We start from the raw sequence: 14,291 nt of genomic DNA, 5'->3' as shown, positions 1-14,291 counted from the left end.
TCGTCTTCTGTTCATACCATCTTCATTTACGGCTTGTTCTTCTACCTGGTCAATTCTTTTTCTCCTCTGAGCAAGCTTTTCTCTCTCTCTCTCTCTCTCTCTCTCTCTCTCTCTCTCTCTCTCTCTCTCTCTCTCTCTCTCTCTCTCTCTCTCTCTCTCTCTCCCCTTTATATAAAAAAACACGGTTGAATCAATGTTGTTTTCAAAATCATTTTCTTTTATATCTTTTCTCGTACCAATTTTATTTTCTGCTTGTTCTTCTACCTGGTCAATTCTTTCTCTCCTCTAAGCAAGCTTCTCTCTCTCTCTCTCTCTCTCTCTCTCTCTCTCTCTCTCTCTCTCTCTCTCTCTCTCTCTCTCTCTCTCTCTTTCTTTCTCTCTCTCTCTCTCTCTCCCCTTTATATAAAAAACAGTGTTGAATCAATGTACTTCCTTTCAAAATAATTTTTCTTCTATATCTTTGTCGCACCATCTTTATTTTTTGCTTATTCTTCTACCTGGTCAATTCTCTCTCTCTCTCTCTCTCTCTCTCTCTCTCTCTCTCTCTCTCTCTCTCTCTCTCTCTCTCTCTCTCTCTCCCTTTATATGAAAAACACACCTGAATCAATATTCTTCTTTTTTAAACGGGAGTTGAGGTATCACAGAAGCGCAAGAGCGTCTTCCTTCAGAGCGTGAAATTCTGTTTGAAAAGAACCCGCCCCGAACCGGAGGGTTTGGTTGACAGCGCCCTCCCTCGGGCGACTTCTCTTGGCAAAGTGGCGGCTCTGGTCGAAAGGAGAGACAGCTAAAACTAATAGTAGCTAATTAATGGACACGGTCTGGAGAGAGAGAGAGAGAGAGAGAGAGAGAGAGAGAGAGAGAGAGAGAGACTTCTATGTAGTATGAGTTTTATTTATTGCGTATTGTTAGCTTAAGCATTAACCTTCATAATTCGTTTTTAATTGGTTCTTAATTGATTGTATCAGCGGAGAGAGAGAGAGAGAGAGAGAGAGAGAGACTTGATATTTCGGTCATAATTTTCTTTATATATATCATATATTATTGGCTTTACTTTTGACCTTCATAATTGGTTCTCACTATTACAGGAGAGAGAGAGAGAGAGAGAGAGAGAGAGAGAGAGAGAGAGAGGGGGGGGGGTTTTTCTGCTGTACTTGATCTACTAAATAGTAACATTCAGGATGATGAATATGATAATTGATTTATTAAACTGAGACTGGAAATTCTAACCATATTCATTTACATTTCTTTATTTGCTTATTTAATTGTGTGTATATATATATATATATATATATATATATATATATATATATATATATATATATATATATATATATATATATATATATATATATATAATTTATATATATATATATATATATATATATATATATATATATATATATATATATATATATATATATATATATATATTTATATATATATGTAATATATACTGTATATATATATTTATATATATATATATATATATATATATATATATATATATATATATTTTATATATATATATATATATATATATATATATATATATATAATGTATATATATATATATAAATATATATATATATATATAAATGTGTGTGTATATATATATATATATATATATATATATATATATATATATATATATATATTTCACTGCTTATATTGCAATAGTACCAATAATTACGTAATAAATACTATTATTAACAACATTATAGGAATTGCCTTTAATACATGATAACTATTAAACTACTAGAGTTCCATTAATTAAATTCTTGATGAATATTATTATTATTATTATTATTATTATTATTATTATTATTATTATTATTATTATTATTATTATTATTACTAGCCAAGCTACAACCCTAGTTGGAAAAGCAAGATGCTATAAGCCCAAGGGCTCCAATAGGGATAAGTAGCTCAGTGAGGAAAGGAAATAATGAAATAAATAAATGATGGGAACCAATTAACAATAAATCATTCTAAAAATAGTAACAACGTCAAAATAATGTCATATATAAACTATTAACAACGTCAAAAACAGATATGCCAATGAGCAAAGTCGCACAATGAATTTAGAAATTTAATAATGAATTTTATTTTATTTACTAATAAATTAAAACATTTCAAGAACGTGTTTTTGTGGGAAATATACAGTAGTTTAAATTTTGTACAGGAGACTGATTATGCCAAACTATATATAGGTCCCCAATAATTTTACCAATTTTAATTTTTTTTTTCATTTTTGATAATTATTGAAAATCAAAATATTTCAAGAACTTGATATTGTTGCATATATATAGTATTTTTTTTATTTGTTCAATAAACTGAATTTTACATATATACAATATTTTTTTTTGTTTGTACAGGGAACTTAATTTGCCAATCTATATATAGGTCCCCAATGATTTCACATTTTTTTTTCTTTTTTTAAATTAAAATATTTTAAAAACGTGTTATTGTTATATATATACAGTATTTTTTATTTGTACAGGGAACTGAATTTACTAATCTACATATAAGTCCCCAATAATTTTACGATTTTCTCTTTTTATTCCTTTTTATTTTATTTTTAAATTAAAGTATTTCAAGGACGTGTTATTATTACATTGATACAGCATTTTTTTTTATTTGCACAGGGGACTAAATGTGCTAATCTATGTATAGATCCTAATAATTTTACAATTTTTTATTTTTTCTTATTATTTTGGAAATTAAAATATTTCAAGAACGTGTTATTGTTACATATATACAGTATTTTTTTCAATTTTACAGGGGGCTAAATACGGCAATTTATATATACAGTTCAGTAGTTCCCCTATAATTTTACTGTTTTGTTGTTCTTCTGTTGTTATTTTTAGGATACTATACTCAATGTTTTTTAATGAGGTGCATTTGCACCGACTCGCAGCAGTGCCCTTTTAGCTCGGAAAAAGTTTCCTGCTACCTGATTGGTTAGAATTATCTTGTCCAACCAATCAGCGATCAGGAAACTTCTCCGAGCTAAAAGGGCACCCCTGCGAATCGGTGCAAATCTGCCTCGCTAAAGAAAATTGACTATAATCACCTTGAACATGCGTATTAGCAACCCCTGTATGCATCTTGTTATAATTCCTGTCCTATTTGCGTTATCCTGATTAACATATTTGTCCCTTTCAGGGCACCCCTGCGAATCGGTGCAAATCTGCCTCGCTAAAAAAAAAAAAGTTGACTATAATCACCTTGAACATGCACATTTGCAACCCCTGTATGCATCTAGTTATAATACCTGTCCTGTTTGGATTATCCTGATTAACATATTTATCCCTTTCAGGGCACCCCTGCGAATCGGTGCAAATCTGCCTCGCTAAAAAAAATTGACTATAATCACCTTGAACATGCACATTAGCAACCCCTGTATGCATCTTGTTATAATACCTGTCCCATTTGGATTATCCTGATTAACATATTTGTCCCTTTCCTTCATGAAATCACGCCTCCTGTATCCTTTAGCAACCCCTGTATGCATCTTGTTATAATACCTGTCCTGTTTGGATTATCCTGATTAACATATTTGTCCCTTTCCTTAATGAAATCATGCCTCCTGTATCCTTTAGACCTTCTGCCTGACTGGTCTACGACATCTCCTCTGATAATTATTCAAACAGATGCCATTTCCGAGTAAACCAGAGGTAAAATATTTCATCATTTTGGTCCTCCCTTTTCCCAACTCGCAAGAATGCGACGTCCGTCTTGGACGACTGGAATGCACCAAATTTGGAATGCCCGTTTTACGTACGTCTTGTTACTGACAATTAACATTTCTGGCTCTTCGAGGTCTCTTTTTTGGGTAGAATAATTTATGATTCTATTTATTTCCGGTCCTCTGTAGTCACCGCTTAGTAAAGTTCACCTGCATTTGCCGGCGACGATGATAGTATCTGTTTGATTATTGTCGCCTTCTTTGTGTGTCTTTATCTAGATTTTAAATCTACGAATTATGTAAATGAACTTTTTTTTCCTTTCATCAGTATTTAGCTTTTGATAGAAGTAATGCTAGGAGTAGGGTCTACGCGTTCTTTTAGCTGGTAGTAGTAATATTAAGAATACTGGGTTTTATGGCTGGTAGTAATAATAATATGAGTACTGGCTGTTTTGGCTGGTAGTTATAGAATTAAGAATACTGGCTGTTTTGGCTGGTAGTAATAATATTATGAGTACTGGCTGTTTTTGCTGGTAGTTATAGAATTAAGCTGTTTCCCGGGGGGAGGCCAATGCTGTGGTTGGGCACCACAGTGTGGTGTTGGGCTTTGCCGGCTGACGTTCTGGTGAGCATCTATTCTGATGAAACTGGAACTGAAACCAAGCACCTTTGACCTTTAAAAAAATAGATCATGTTTTACCACATTAATGTTTTAATTTTTTCCCCCACACTTCTTCATCCAATGTGATATTGAATTTTGAATGGAAATTGAATGATGTCATGCTTTATATCTTGGTAATTGCTTAAGTTATTCAATACCCAGTATTCCAATACTGAATATTGAAGTAAAGTTGAAAATCAGAAACGAAATACTGTATTTAGAGTGACTTGCTTGAGGGTACACTCAGACACACTATTCTATCTGGTTTCTCTTCCTCTTGTTTTGTTAAAGTTTTTATAGTTTATATAGGAAATATTTTTTTTAATGTTGTTACTCTTCTTAAAATATTTCATTTTTCCTTGTTTCCTTTCCTCACTGAGCTATTTTCCCTGTTGGGGCCCCTGGGCTTATAGCATTCTGCTTTTCCAACTAGGGTTGTAGCTTAGCAAGTAATAATAATAATAATAATAATAATAATAATAATAATAATAATAATAATAATAATAATGATAACTGAAACACCAAACCACTGATAATGTTTATTTACTATAGCCTGAAAAATGAAATTATCTAGAAATAAAAATTAAAGAATTTTACTGTCAGCTACATATATTTTGTAAAATGTTGTATCATTCTTTTGGCAAAAGAATTCTAATTTGTAAAATGAGCGGTTGAAAGCATAAATACGTTTTGAAAATAAATGATAAGCTAATTTTTAAATGTTAAAAATTGTATGATTTTTGTGGAAGCGTGACCAGGAGCAATAGATTAAGAAATATTAATTAGCAATGAAGAATAGCTACAGCTATTATCTCTCTCTCTCTCTCTCTCTCTCTCTCTCTCTCTCTCTCTCTCTCTCTCTCTCTCTCATAATGCTTTTAAGCAATAGATCGTTATACAGTTTAAGATAAGAATTTCCCTGTTAATCTATGCGGACATTATCTCTCTCTCTCTCTCTCCTCTCTCTCTCTCTCCTCTCTCTCTCTCTCCTCTCTCTCTCTCTCTCATAATGCTTTTAAGTAATAGATCGTTATACAGTGTAAGATAAGAATTTCCCTCTTAATCTATGCGGACATTATCTCTCTCTCTCTCTCTCTCTCTCTCTCTCTCTCTCTCTCTCCTCTCTCTCTCTCTCTCTCTTTCTTACGTTACCCAGTTAAAAAACTTCTCTATTAATATCTGTGGACGTTACACCATCCTCTCTCTCTCTCTCTCCTCTCTCTCTCTCTCTCTCTCTCTCTCTCTCTCTCTCTCTCTCTATCCCAAATCTACATATATTTCCCATTTTCAAAAGATTAAAAAAAATACGAAAATGCAATATACGAAGAGAGAGCCTCGGTACATTGCATGACTCTCGAAAGTTTGGAAAATTATTAACGTCATCTCCCAACCCTATTTTGAGCATAACCATCGATTTTCCAAAGGATAATCTCCGGCTGTGTCCCATGTTCTTAAAAATAAAGCTTTCCCTGTGATCCTTGTAACGTGAGCTCCCCATTCTCGTACGGTACCTGTCCACCGAAATAGAGCAAAGTTGCCTGCTAGTGTTTTTTTTTTTACTGTTATCTATAAATTGACGATTTTTTTATAAATATTTCAAAAGCAATTATATTTTAAGTTTTGAATATCAGGTATTAAATTAATTTATAATTTTTTCTAAAGATTCGGAAAGTTTTTGTATATATATAAAGTTTATAACTTGAACTCCCCACTCTCGTACGGTACCTGTCACCGAAATAGAGCAAAGTTGCCTGCTTGTGTTTTTTACAGTTATCTATTAATGAACGATTTTTTATAAATATTTTAAAAAGCAATGATATTTTAATTTTTTGGTACTTGGTATTCAATTCATTCATATTTTTTTTAAAGATTCGAAAAGTATTGGTATATGTATAAAGTTTTTAATGTGAGCTCCCAATTCTTATAAATGTTACCTGTCAATGGCATAGAGCAAAGTTGCCTGCTAGTGTTTTAATACTGTTATTATTATTATTATTATTATTATTTGCTAAGCTACAACCCTAGCTGGAAAAGCAAAATGCTATAAGCCCAGGGGCCCCAACAGGGAAAATAGCCCAGTAAGGAAAGGAAAGAAGGAAAAATAATATATTTTAAGAAGAGTAACATTAAAATAAATATTTCCTATATAAACTATGAAAACTTTAACAAAACAAGAGGAAGAGAAATTAAATAGAATAGTGTGCCTGATTGTACCCTCAAGCAAGAGAACTCTAACCCAAGACAGTGGAAAGACCATGGTACAGAGGCTATGGCACTACCCAAGACTAGAGAACAATGGTTTGATTTTGGAGTGTCCTTCTCCTAGAAGAGCTGCTTACCATAGCTAAAGAGTCTCTTCTACCCTTACTAAGAGGAAAGTAGCCACAGAACAAATACAGTGCAGTAGTTAACCCCTTGAGCGAAGAAGAATTGTTTAGTAACCTCAGTGTTGTCAGGTGTGTGAGGACAGAGGAGAATCTGTTAAGAATAGGCCAGACTATTCGGCGTATGTGTAGGCAAAGAGAAAGAACCGTAACCAAAGAGAAGGATCCAACGTAGTACTGGTCTGGCCAGTCAAAGGACCCCATAACTCTCTGGCGGTAGTATTTCAACGGGCGGCTGGTGCCTTGGCCAATTAATTGACGATTTTTTTTATAAATATTTGAAAAAGCAATTTTATTTTAATTTTTGGGTATCAGGTATTCAATTAATGATTAATTTTTCAATAAGATTCGAAAAAGTATTGGTGAATATATAAAGTTTGTAACATGAGCTCCCTATTCTCGTATGGTACCTGTCACCGAAATAGAGCAAAATTGCCTGCTAGTATTTTTTACGGTTATTAGTTCAAATAAATTGATGATATTTCATAAAGTTTCAGAAAGTATTGGTATTTCACAGTTTCGTTTCTCAAATATTCAATAATTTTATTTGTTTATTTTTTCATAAAGCTTCGAGAGTATTGGTATTTATGTAAAATTGCTACATGATCTCCATATGCTCGTATGGTACCTGTCACCGAAATGGAGCAAAGTTGCCTGCTAGTGTTTTTTTTTTTTTTTTTTTTTTTTTTTTTTTTCTTTTAGGCTATCAATTATTAACCAAATATAAATTAGAAAGACATACCCCCTCAAATGAATTTCATGTCATTAACTTTACATGAATGACAGTATAGCACCCTCAATTAAATTTGCTAATAGGGGTAAATTGGGCTCTCAACATCTCATTCAAAATTTATTTTAATCTAATTCAAATTAACATCCGTTTAGCACTCATGAGCTTAATTAACTCGCCATTTTCGTCTAACATAACTTAGCTGATATTAACTAATGTAGAATATAGTAATTTTCAAAAAAGGGAATTAATCAAGAAGAGAGAGAGATGATTTAATTATGAAAAGATTTATACTTTGGAGTGAATGAGATAGAAGACTCTCTCATCTTATCTTAAATGGTAAATGATTCTCACGAATAAATGGTATGGAGGTATTTGACGAATCTCTCTCTCTCTCTCTCTCTCTCTCTCTCTCTCTCTCTCTCTCTCTCTCTCTCTCTCTCTCTCTCTCTAGCGTTTTACGTGTTATATATGTATATATATATATATATATATATATATATATATATATATATATATATATATATATATATATATATATCTGTGTCTATTTATGTATATGTAAATTTTACATATATATATATATATATATATATATATATATATATATATATATATATAGATAGATAGATAGATAGATAGATATACAGTATAAATATATGTAATATGCATATATTATGTACGTATATGTATATAGAGTATTCTGTATGCGTATATATGCATACAAGATCACACATACACACATGCGAATGTCTATATTTGAGCCCAAATGCGTGAAATCATACTTATAACTAATTTGATTTTGCAACAATGATCATATTTAAAAGAAAGAAACATAAACTAAGATAGCATTTATATAAATAGATATTTAATTCTTAAATCCACTTTCCATCATATTTTATCCTTTGCGGTGGCTACTTTCCTCTTGGTAAGGGTGGAAGAAACTCTTTAGCTATGGTAAGCAGCTCTTCTAGGAGAAGGACACTCCAAAATCAAACCATTGTTCTTTAGTCTTGGGTAGTGCTGTAACCTCTGTACCATGGTTTTCCACTGTCTTAGGTTAGAGTTCTCTTGTTTAAGGGTGCCCTCGGGCACATTATTCTATCATTTCTCTTCCTCTTATTTTGTTAAAGTTTTTATAGTTTATATATGAAATATTTGATTTATTGTTGTTACTGTTCTTAAAATATTTTATATTAATTGTTAGTTACTTCTCTTAGTTCCTTGTTTCCTTTTCTCACTGATCTATTTTCTCTGTTGGAGCCTCTGGGGTTATAGCATCCTGCTTTTCCGACTAGGATTGTAGCTTAGCAAGTAATAATAATAATAATAATAATAATAATAATAATAATAATAATAATAATAATAATAATAATAATAATAATAATAATTCCATTCAATCTCAACTTTATACAGGCTCCTTTCACTACATCAGAAATCATGATTAGAAACAATTCTTGCAATACCTGCCAGATATATAAAAGCTTTCCACGCGAGCACAAGCAAACAAGCAACTAACTTTTCTCCCATCTGTATAAGTCGTCAGGTCTTCATTATTGCGTTTTCCAATTAGGGCTCCGAGAGCGGAATGTCAGGGAGGAAGAAATATCCTCATAATACTCATAATTGGGACGAAGCAATTGGCAAAGGCGAGAGGAACAGGATGACCTATTTCGATATAAAATAGGAACGTGTAGGATACAGAATTGGGGTTGACATAAAGCTTCCTCTCACGAAGGGGAGACTGCCATGAAGCCTCATCTCTGAGCCATGTAGGATTAAGGGGAAATGGGAATGAGATGTGGTAGGGAATGAGGATACCATGTAGGAGTGAAGAGAAGATGGGGATGGGATGGGAAATGAGGACATTGTAGGATTGAGGGGAAATGGGAATGAGATGTGATGGGGAATGAGGATACCATGTAGGAGTGAGGAGAAGATGGGGATGGGATGAGAAATGAGGACATTGTAGGATTAAGGGGAAATGGGAATGAGATGTGGTGGGGAATGAGGATACCACGTAAATGAGGAGAAGATGGGAGTGGGATGGGAAATGAAGACATTGTAGGATTAAGGGGAAATGGGAATGAGCTGTGATGGGGAATGAGGATACCATGAAGAAGTGAGGAGAAGATGGGGATGGGATGGGAAATGAGGACATTGTAGGAATAAGGGGAATTGTGGGGATGAGATGGGGAGGGAAATAAGCCATGTAGGAGTAAGGGGATGAGATGTGGTGGGGAATGAGGATACCATGTAGGAGTGAGGAGAAGATGGGATGAGATGGGAAATGAGGACACCATGTAGGATTCAGGGGAAGGTGAGGATGAGATGGGATGGTGAATGAGGATACCTTATGGGATTAAGGGGATGATGGGATGGGGAATAAGCCATATAGGAGTATGGGGAACAAGGGGATGAGATGGGGAGGGGAGTAAGCCATATAGGAGCATAGGGATGAGATAGGGTGGGGAATAAGCCATGCAGGAGTAAGGGGATGATGAGAATGAGCCATGGGGGAGTAAAGGAACGATGGGGATGAGATGGAAGGGGGAATGAGGACACCTTGAGGGAGTAAGGGGAGGATTAGGTGGGAACGGGGGTGTCCTTTGTCATTGCAATATTGTAATAGGATTCTCCCTCATTTCTGAAATATGTCCTATGGTTGTGTAATGCATGTCCGAATGTGCTAAGGATTTGAGATTCTCCATTGTTGGGATAATCACCCCTTAATAATAACAACCAAGAGACTATGTATATATATATATATATATGTATATATATATATATATATATATATATATATATATATATATATATATATAAAAATATGTATATATATACATGTGTGTGTGTGTGCGCGCACGTGTATTTTGGTATATTTTTTTAGGTCACGCTCAGATCTCCCCGTCCCTCGCTGGGGGAGAGAGGGAGGAGTCATACCATAGAGGGGAGGGATGCGTCCGTGTGCATTTCTAAATATTTAGCCGTCATGTTTGACTGGTCGCGTACGCTAGTAATAATAATAATAATAATAATAATAATAATAATAATAATAATAATAATAATAATAATAGGACAGAGGAGTTAAAATAAGATAGAATATGACTGATTAATTTAAATCCAAATATATTAAAAAATAATAACGTTGAAATCATTGCATGGAGAAAATAGTTAGATATTTTCCAGCACATTTATTCGATATTTAATTAAATCTCTTGCTCATTTATTCAACAAACGTCAATGGCAAATGAATATTTATATAAGTAACAGAACTTAGAAAATAATTGACAAACGAGACATTTATTCAATATTCAATTAAATATCATACTCATTTGTTCAACTAATTTCAATCCTAAGTCATAACAAATTTCAATTTTAATTCAATATTTATATAAGTAACTAAGTTTAGAAACAAAATTTTCAAACTGGACATTTATTCAATATTCAAGTAAATCTTATCCTCATTTGTCCAAGAAATTTCAATTTTAAGTTGATATAAGTATATATGTGTGTATATATATATATATATATATATATATATATATATATATATATATATATATATATATATATATATATATATATATATAATATATATATATATATATATATATATATATATATATACATATATAGACATATATATATATATATATGTATATATATGTATATATATATTATATATATGTGTATATATATATATATATATATATATATATGTATATATATGTATATATATATATATATATATATATATATATATATATACATATATATATATATATATGTGTGTGTATATATATATATATATATAATATATATATATATATATATATATATATATATATATATAATGTATATATATATGTATGTATACATATATATATATATAATATATATTTATATATATACATATATATATATATATATATATATATATATATATATATATATATATATATATATATATATATATAAAGTAACTGAGCTTATAAAACCATTGTCGAAAGAGACAATATTTTACACGCAATATTGAGGAGACAATATTTTTTTCTTCACATAAATCCACGTACACTAGCAACAGCCATTGACTTGCACGTTGGAGATTAGCTCTATTCATGCCCAGATGGCAATCTGCACTTTGTCCACCCCCTCCTCCTCCCTCTCACCGTCCCCCTCCCTCTCAAACACCCCCCCCCCCCCCCCTCCGGTCACAGCGGCAACATATTAATATTAGCGAGGCTCCTGAGTACACGCTGACTGGATTGCAGAATCCCTTTGATCTGCGAAGGTAATCTTTCAAACATGCGTGTTCCTCTTGTCGAAAATTCATCCTCTTAGGAGATAAGCAAACAAGCCAACCCCTCCCCCCCCCCCCCCCCCCCCGTCGAAAACATGAGAGCCAGATGGAGGAAAGGAGAAGGAAGGGAGAGAGAGAGAGAGAGAGAGAGAGAGAGAGAGAGAGAGAGAGAGAGAGAGAGAATAAACCATTTGGCGTATATTTCTTTCAAGATAGAAGCATCATCGCTGAGGAAGATGAGAAAAATAATTTTAAAAAAATAAGGTATAATTTTAGTTATTATTATTGATTTTTTGGTCCTTACAAAGTTTGTGCGGCGGGGGGGGGGCGTGGTTTATAGGTTTAAAGGCAACTCATGAATGGCAGAGGCATGGGACAGTGACATTGCCCTATCAAGCAGGACAATGCCCTAGAGACAGATCATATATACATATGATCAGCGCTCAAGCCTCCTCTCCACCCAACCTAGGACCAAGGAGGGCCAAGAAATGGCTGCTGATGACTCAGCAGATAGACCTCTAGTCTCCCCCAAACCCACCCCCCCTCCATCCTTAGCTTACAAGGATGGTGAGGTTGCAGCGACCAAAGAAACTAGCGAGTCAGAGCGGGATTCGAACCCCAATCTGGCGTTCACCAGTCAGGGACGTTACCACATCGACTTGGGGGTTAAGGCTGTGGGTGTGGGTAGCCTCCTTCTCTCAACACGCCCCCCCCCCCCCCCCACTTGCTTGTGGTAAGCCCATTTGAATCGTACCTGGCTGGTGATCTGCAGGACTGGTGTTCAAGTCCCGCTCAAGCTCGATAGTTTCTTATAGTGTCTGCAACCTTACCATCCTTGTGAGCTAAGGATGGGGCGTTTGGGGGAGCCTATAGGTTTATATGCTGAGTCAGCACCCATTGCCTGGCCCTCCCGGTTCTAGCTTGGAGAGAGGTGGGCTTGGGCGCTGATCATATATATGGCCAGTCTCTAAGGCCTTGTCACTGTCCCTTGCCTCTGCCATTCATGAGTGGCCTTTAAACCTTTATGGTTGTCATAGAAGTTAGAGTTCTCTTGCTTGAGGGTACGCTCGGGCACACTACTCTATCTTATTTCTTTTCCTCTTGTAGCGTTAATTTTTTTATAGTTTATATAGGATATATTTATTTTAATGTTGTTACTGTTCTTTAAATATTTTACTTTTCCTTGTTCCCTTTCCTCACTGGGCTATTTTCCCTGTTGGAGCCCCTGGGTTTATAGCATCATGCTTTCTTTTCCAACTAGGGTTGTAGCTTAGCAACTAATAATAATAATAATAATAATAATAATAATAATAATAATAATAATAACAAAACAGGAAATATTTATTTTAATGTTGTTACCGTTCTTGAAATATTTCACTTTTCCTTGTTCCCTTTCCTCACTGGGCTATTTTCCCTGTTGGAGTCCCTGGGCTTATAGCATCACGCTTTTCCAACTAGCGTTGTAGCCTAGCAAGTAATAATAATAATAATAATAATAATAATAATAACATGAAAATCATAAACTGGTAAAAAATATCAAACTGGCCATTAATATTAAATCTTCAAAAACTCTGATTCGACAACACTGAAATGATTGAAAAGGTTATCAAAGGTCATGTCTACTGACAGAAATATCCCTTTGAGTCCAATAACTTTGACACGTCATATCAATGAATATTACTGTATTTCCCTTTGGCTTAATGGCCAGAGGAGATTGGGAAATCATCTTTGAGTAGCCCACACCAATGCAATAATCACCTGGGCCCAGATGATTGTCTTAAGCCAATAAGGAGGATTAATCTACTGTTTGAAATTGCTGTTGCACACGAGGCAAGATCAATTCTGATTCCTTTTATGTAGTGTCTTATTGCATTATTATTACGTTTTCTGAAGAAGTGGAATGTAGAGACAATTTTGAAATAGAATGAATGACTCATTTAACAAATTAGAGTTGTAGCTTAGCTAGTATTAATAATAATAATAATAATAATAATAATAATAATAATAATAATAATAATAATAATAATAATAATAATATCACTACTCCTACAGGGCTTATAGCATGCGGGTTTTCGAACTAGGGTTGTAGCTTAGCTAATAATAATAATAATAATAATAATAATAATAATAATAGCTCTACTGCTACAGGGCTTATTGCATGCGGTTTTTCAAACTATGGTTGTAGCTTAGCTAATAATAATAATAATAATAATAATAATAATAATAATAATAATAATAATAATAATAAATATAGCACTACTGCTGCGGTTTTTCGAACTTTGGTTGTAGCTTAGCTAATAATAATAATAATAATAATAATAATAATAATAATAATAATAATAATAATAATAGAACTACTGCTACAGGGCTTATAGCATGCGGTTTTTCGAACTAGGGTTGTAGCTTAGCTAATAATAATAATAATAATAATAATAATAATAATAATAATAATAATAATAATAGCACCACACTGCTACAGGGCTTATGGCATGTGGTTTTTCGAACTAGGGTTGTAGCTTAGGTAA

This window comes from Palaemon carinicauda, chromosome 12 (assembly GCF_036898095.1).
Source record: "Palaemon carinicauda isolate YSFRI2023 chromosome 12, ASM3689809v2, whole genome shotgun sequence".
NCBI classification, from domain to species: domain Eukaryota; kingdom Metazoa; phylum Arthropoda; class Malacostraca; order Decapoda; family Palaemonidae; genus Palaemon; species Palaemon carinicauda.
This window is presented reverse-complemented; position numbering follows the sequence as displayed.